Raw genomic sequence first — 7,603 nt, 5'->3', positions numbered from 1 at the left:
AATTTGTACCTATTGGAAGTGGGCTGCTGAATCAGAAATCGTGACACAACTAGCTCCTTCTGCTAGGTCCCCCGGACTGACTGCCAGCTACTGTCCATAAGCAAGGATAAGATTTAAAGACAAAGCTGGGGCTATAACTCAGCAACAGAAGGCTCTACAGCCTCATGCAATGACATGGATGCTTCTCACAAATGAGAAAGAAGCCAGACACAAGAGAGAACATGCTGTCTGATTCCTTAAGCACAGAAACGGGCAGCACCAATCTCCATGTCAGAGACAGGAGAGTGGATATACTGAGGGCATGAGGAGCCTTCTGGGTTACTGGGAATGCTCTGATTAAAAAAAAATTATTATTATTTTAAAATTAATTTTTAGAGACAGAGGAAGGGAGAGGGGATATAGAAACATCAATGCCAGAGAAACATTGATTAGCTGCCTCCTGCACGCCCCCACTGGGGATTGAGCCTGCAATTCCAGGCATGTGCAACCTCTTGGTTCATAGGTCAACACTCAACTACTGAGCCACATCGGCCAGGCTGACTCTTGATCTGTGTGTTGGTGACACAGGTATGTATTTTGTAAAAAGTTATGATTGCACAGTGCTTTGTGTGTGTGTGTGTGTGTGTGTGGGGTTATGTTATAATTCCATAAAGTTTGCTTAAACATTATGTAATTGACCCTAAAATTCATGTTTAAGAAAGACACGAGGCAGCAAAAAAAAATGAGAATTTAGGACCATTGCTTGTTTTCATTTTAATGGCCCTAAAGGTGTTCAACACCTGCTTTGGTCAGGGCTGTGGTTACGAGGGACAGACCAGAATTCCATGAGCTCATGTTAAAGGGGAATTGGTTGAGCCACAAAATCTAAGGGAAATGTTGAAACACCGAGAATAACTAAAGCCAGGCTCCCCTGGTCTCCTTGCTCTGCGTGGCTTCAGCCGCCTTCTCTGTTCTCACAGACCGGCCCCTCCACGTGGCTGGAGACGCCACCCAGCTGTGCTAGTGCCTTCCAGCTTCAGTCACCAGAGGGAGGTGTCAGTGTCCCGCCCCCAAGCCCCAGAGCAGCCAGGGGCCCACCCTGGGACAAATGAGCTGTGGCGGGGCCGATGGGTCACGTGGAAGAGTTATATATGTGTACTCATTAGCTACCGTTCCCAAAATAAAACCCGAGCGTTCAAACCGGTTGCAGGGTCAGCTGTAGCTCAGCTCTCCAGGTGAATGCAATACACGTTCGGAGCTCATAACCCGGCGTTCCATCCACCAAGACAGAGGCAGAAATGAAGGGGCAGAGATGAGGGTTTGGGGAGAGCCTCATCCCGATGGAGGCTGACCTGAAATGCCCATGTCAGTCCATTGTGACCAGCACTGACTGACTGCCAAGGAGCAAAGCCCTGTGTTTAGGGGAGGCGCTCAGGTGAGGGAGCCAGGGAACTGCTCACTGGGGCTCATGCTGGGCAGGTGCGCGGGGAGGAGCCTTCAGCATAATTGGGAAGCTCCTGGGCCCCCGCAGTTACTGCCCGACAGCAGTGCGGACGGAGGTCTGCTGGGCCCAGCGCTCATTCCGGACTCCGTCAGAGCGGGTGGCTCGGCCCCGGGACCGAGGATGGGCCTCAAGCCCGTGGGACCCCCTGTCCACCCCTGCAGCTCCCAGCGGGAAGCAGCAATTGCATTGCTTGGTAAGTTTTTTTTTTCTTTTTTTTCTTTCTGTTGTTGAGTTTCCAACTGTATTTGCTTGACGAACATTTATCTCTGGTTGATGAATAATTGCCCACGTTTATGGAGCACTTACATTTGTTGACGTACTTTTATGTGTTATTTGACGTAAGCCTGTAAAAGCCAGTATTGCAGCTTTCCAGGAAATGGAGCTCAGGGTGGGGAACAACAGGCCCCAGGGCACGGATTCAGCAAGGAGCAGAACCAAAACTCAGGTGCAGGTACTGGCTTTGGGGGCCTTCACTGCACCCACAGCCCACAGCAGCGGGGTGTGCAGGCCATGCGGTCCTAGACACGCTGCCGAGGGGTTCTACAAACCAAAACTATTTCGTAACAAGACTAAGATGTCTTTACATTTCACTCTCATTCTCACATGGGAGTTTTCTGAGACTGTGATAGGTGATGAGATCATTGCTTTGTATGTGTATCTGGGTATTCTTGTGTTTTCAAATGCTCTGTGTGAACTTGTAATGCTTCTAAGGGCGGTGATGGGGTTCTGAGAGCAAAAAGTGTGAGAACTGGTCCTACCTCGTCTAAGGTGACGGACATCACTCTCAAGAAGTGCTGACCTGGGGGGTGGGAGGGGGCATATTAAGAAAACCTTAGGAGTTTATTTGAATAAAAAATGGCTTAAATAGGGCAGCATTACATCTAGCAAGTCGAAGGGAACTCCAAGGAGCTGTAGAAAATGAATGACTTATAAGCAGAAGGGAGCAGAAACAAGCAAGTTATATTGGGCAAAAAAGCCAGTTGGTTACTGCTTTCCTTTCAGGGATGGCAAAGGTCTAGCAGACAGATGGCCTAACTTCGTGGTCGGCAAACTGCGGCTTGAGAGCCATATGCGGCTCTTTGGCCCCTGAGTGTGGCTCTTTCACAAAATACCACGGCCTGGGCATTTTGAAGAAGTGGCATTAGAAGAAGTTTAAATTTTAAAAATTTGGCTCTTAAAAGAAAAAGAAATTCAATCGTACTGTTGATATTTGGTTCTGTTGACTAATGAGTTTGCCGACCACTGGTGACTCACGCTGACCAGGTGATCCCTGACTGACGGGGTAAGATTGCATTCTGGGAGGGCTGAAGCTGTATTTGAGTTGCTCGTTTGGTGAAACGAGACTTAGCCTACCCAACTCCTCTTGGGGCAGCTGTGTTGTCTTTAACAATCCCCACTGATTGGTTTGAGAAGAGAAGACTGGGTTGGCCCTTCCTCACAGGTGTTCCTGGATTATCAGAGGATGCTGGAAACCGCTCTGCATCCCTTGGCACGCTCTGATAGAAGAAAAGGCTGCCTCCCTGGTGATGTTGGAGTCTGGCCTGAATGTTTGCTGTGCTCATACAAATCTCTCCTTTTCAGTAACAGTTCTTTCCTCAGAACATTTCCAATGGAACAAACACACATCAGTCAGTGTGGAGTGGCAATCAGCTTCCTATTCATGTGAGCGGTGACCCAAGGGGCCTTGTGGAAGCATCCAGGGGACAGGGACGCCCTGGGGGAGCCGGCCTCGGCCTCGCTATTACGGGCTGTTAACAGCCTTTCCGAGTTCTTTCTCCCGGGATGCCGTTTCTCATTCATTCCTAAGTAAAGAGGCCAGCGAAGTTAAAAGCAGGCATGAAAGTTAAAAGCAGGCATGAACGAGCCTCGGCTGTAGGAGGCCAGCCGAGGTGCTTATCTCAGCCAGACTTAATGAGAAGGAAATTCAGGCCCTCCTCTGACTGTAAACACCTCATTCTTTCATTCTTGCTCACCCTCCCCTGAAGGTGTTGGTCCGCATCTTCATTTTCGCAGTCTTGCCTCTCAAGGTCCACCTGCTGCCTCCTGACTTGGTCTAAAAGGCTGATGGCGCCCCCTGGAGGCCAGCGAGGGAAACTGTTTGCTGTCTTGGCAACCACTTCAGCCTTCTCCCAACCTTCCAGGGTCAGTCAGGCCTTGTTCTCATTATCTCTCATTCCCTCTCTCAATTCCGTGTATAAATGAGATGATTGTTTTTCTCTGTCCGACTTAATTTACCATAATGTCCTTAAAGTCCACCATGTTGTCATGAAATGGCAAGGTTTCCTTTTTATGGCTAATATTCCAGTGTGCGTGTGTAACATTTTCTTTACACTGATGGACACTTAGGTTGCTTCCATATATTGGCTATTGTAAGTAATGTTGCAGTAAACATGGGGGTGCATATTTTTTGTTAGTGTTTTCATTTTCTTTGAATAATTACCCAGAAGTGGAATTGCTAGATTCCATTGTAGTTGTATTTTTAATTTTTTTTAGGATTCTCCATATTTCTTTCATAGTAGCTACATGAATTACACTCCCACAAACAGTGCACAAGCATCCCTTTGCTCTCATCCTTGCCACCACTTATTTCTGATCCTTTTGCTAATAGCCATTCTAATAGGTGTGAGATATTGCCTTCTGGTTTTGATTTGCATTTTCCTGATGATTAATGATATTGAACACTTTTTTATATACCTAGTGGCCATCTATATATCTTCTTTAGAAAAGGTTTATTCAAAGTCTCTGCCCATTTTAAAAATGGATTGTTTTTTCATTGAGTTGTATGAGTTCTTTGACACCTTATCAGACATATGACTTAATGAGTATTTTCTCCCATTCAATAGGTTGGCTTTTAAATATATATATATATATATTTTATTGATTTTTTACAGAGAGGACGAGAGAGGGATAGAGAGTTAGAAACATCGATGAGAATCATTGATTAGCTGCCTCTTGCACACCCCCTACTGGGGATATGCCCATAACCAAGGTACATGCCCTTGACCGGAATTGAACCTGGAACCTTTCAGTCTTCAGGCTGACGCTCTATCCACTGAGCCAAACCAGTTTTGGCAATAGGTTGGCTTTTTATTTTTGTTGGTTTCCTTTGCTGTGCAGAAACTTTAAATTTGATGTAGTTCCACTTGTTTTTGGTTTCAAATTAAAAAAAAAAGATCACTAAGATTGATGTCAATTAGCTTACTGCCTTTGTTTTCTTCTAGGCGTTTAATGCTTTCAGGTCTTATATTCAAGTCTTTAATCCATTTTTGAGTTAATTTTTGTGTATGGTGTCAGATAGTAGTTTGGTGTCATTCTGTTGCATGTGGCTGTCTATTTATTGAAGAGACTTCCCCATTTTATATTCTTAAATATATAATCCCTATTATATATTTATTGGGTGTTCTTTATAATCAATTGCCCATATATGCATGGGCTTATTTCTGGACTCTCTATTCTGTTCCATTGACCTATGTGTCTGTTTTTTTTTTTTGTTTGTTTTTTTAATATATCCAAACAATACTGTTTTGATTATTGTTTTGTAATAAAGTTTGAAATTAGGAAGTGCGATGCTGCCAGCTTTGTTCTTTTTTTTCTCTCTTACGATTGCTTTATCTATTTGCAATCTTTTTTCATTCCATACAAATTTTAGAATCGTTTGTCTGAAAAAAAAAAAAAGGCAATTGGAATTGTAAACTGGGTTGCATTGAATCTGTAGGTTACTTTGGGTTAATGACTACCTTTTACTGAGTACTTTCACACAGTCCTCAGGACCTTGTCTTTTTATTATACTCAAATGATAAGAAAACTGAGTCTTAGGTTGGTAACTTGCCCAAAGCAAATGAGAGAAACATTTCCACCCAGGTCTTTCTGATCATAAAGTCTGTGCTCTTACCCATGCATATTTGATTTGTCTTGCATATAAGCTTTTACCTTACCAAAACAACACATTGCTTGAAATTTTGTAAGCATCTCTCTCCACTCCTATCTCCCCAATTTTCTCATAGTCTATAATTTATCCCCCTCCAGTTTCTTCCCTGTGGCTTAAATTTTGTTCTATGATCAAGTGCAAACGTTCCCTATAAACTTCCCAGTTGGCCAGGAGAGTTCAGACTTAAGCTGCAGTAAGACCTGGAGCTGATTCTTATGGGGGAACCAATGGAGAGAAGACCCAAGTGCTGGCTGGCCCTGACGGGGCAGGGATATGACTTCCTGAGAAAGTCCCTAAGTGCCTTATGGGGCCATGCTAGCCACAGCAGTTAGAGAAAATGACAAGTTTTATTCTTTCTGATTTCACTTTTTTTGTCCCTTGGTGTTAGTATTTTCTGATTCTTGACATAAATCCAAACATGGCAGAACAGAATGGACCTAAAAGTTTCTCCTGTTCATCTACAGCCCTCCTCCTGGAGCCTTGACATTTTATCTTTCTGAGAAGGGCTCTTCATTTAATTTGTCACAAATAACTTTTACTCCTGTTGAATTTGCTTGATTGGTCTTAGCAGCTGAGGAGTCTGTGCTATGTGTGGGGCTCTCCTTTTCAGAATGATTGCCAGGAAGGTCCTTTTGCATGCAGGACCCAGAAGAGTGCTGGGCATATGGCAGGTGCACAACTATTGCTTACTAAAAGCCCTGGTAGCTAAAGACATAGGCTCTGGAATGCGAGAGACCTGGGTCTATCCCAGCTCTGACAATCACTAGCTCTGTGGCTTTAGGAAAATTACTTAACCACTCTGAGCCAGTTTCCTTATCTGCAAAATGAGGACCATAATGAAACCTAGTTTCTGAGGATTGACTGAGATAATACATGTAAGGGACTTAGCACAATGCCTGACAAAATAAACACAAGAATTATAGTAGTTTCTTCTGCTCTTATTTTTCATTGGCCTTTTTTTCTTTTTCTTTTTTTGGTTGGATTCTTCTAGTTTTTCCAGGAAGCACTTGGAATTCCAGATTGCCAGTCTATTTGTCCTCGATTTGTAGCTTAGGGAGGAGCTTAAATGTAAAATAACCTGACATTTTCCTGCTTTAGACACTTTTCTCTGTTCTCCCAAAAAGCCTATATGTATGTATCTCTCACTGCTCTGAGCGTACAGCATTATCATTTACTTGTCCATGTGTCCATCAGCTTTGCTGGGCAATGAGACCCTTGCAGGACTATCTATCAGCACAATGCCTAGCACATAATAGGAGCTTTAACAAAAAAAGGCTCATCAAAGGCTACAGGAGTGACAGTGCATGGCTGATGAAGCCTGAGCACAGGGCCACCAGGCAGACACACCTCTAACGCTGCAGGGCTTGGAGCAAGGATACAAATAGAGGCCACATGGCATGTCCCTGAATAGGTTAGATATGTGAAGTCACATGGCCATCCTCTGTTCTCACCTGGGGCCTTGCAGCCTAACCCCAGAGGATCGGACTTTCCCTGGGCAGCCTGCTGCCTGTGAGCTGAGGTTGTTTCATGGACCTGGTGGGAGGGTGAAGGATGGGCAGAAGCCTGGCCTTGGCACAGGTGCCCAGGTTACCTGGACCCTCTGGTACCCACCTGAACCCAGCATGAAGACTGACTTGCCAAGATCCCCAGGGAGCCAGGATCTCCCCAAACTCTCCTATCCAGAGGTGAGGGAGGTGTGGCGGCCTGTGTGCCAGACATTCGCTCTTGGGTGAACTGGGGTTTGTGACTTTAGCCAAGGAGCAGTGCCTTCTGTAGTCTCCCAGGCCAGGAATACTCCCACTACCCCAAATTATAGGGCATAGTCCTCTCCCCTAATTCATGTTTATTTAATTGGTTGTTGAACATTTCAAAAAGTTTCTTAAAAGACTGTAAAAGAGAAGAATATGTCATGGAGCGAGTTTTGGCCAATTCTGTGTTATGAAAGAGATGTCATGTTTTTGAGCACTTCCCAGGCACCGCACTCCACGCTCTTTCCCATTTGCCCTTGAAGAGGGTAAAGGTCACTGACATGGAGAGTCATCTTGCTGAGAGGATGTGCCTCTCCACCTCTCTGCATTGCCACCTCCTGGCATCACTAACGACACAGTGACAGGGGCAGGGCTATGACCCTGGAGCCCTCCTGGGGGGAAGGCCCTCCTGAAGCCTACGCGGGATTCCCGAGGCCAGTGTGC

This window comes from Pipistrellus kuhlii, unplaced genomic scaffold (assembly GCF_014108245.1).
Source record: "Pipistrellus kuhlii isolate mPipKuh1 unplaced genomic scaffold, mPipKuh1.p scaffold_m20_p_15, whole genome shotgun sequence".
Classification (NCBI taxonomy): domain Eukaryota; kingdom Metazoa; phylum Chordata; class Mammalia; order Chiroptera; family Vespertilionidae; genus Pipistrellus; species Pipistrellus kuhlii.
This window is presented reverse-complemented; position numbering follows the sequence as displayed.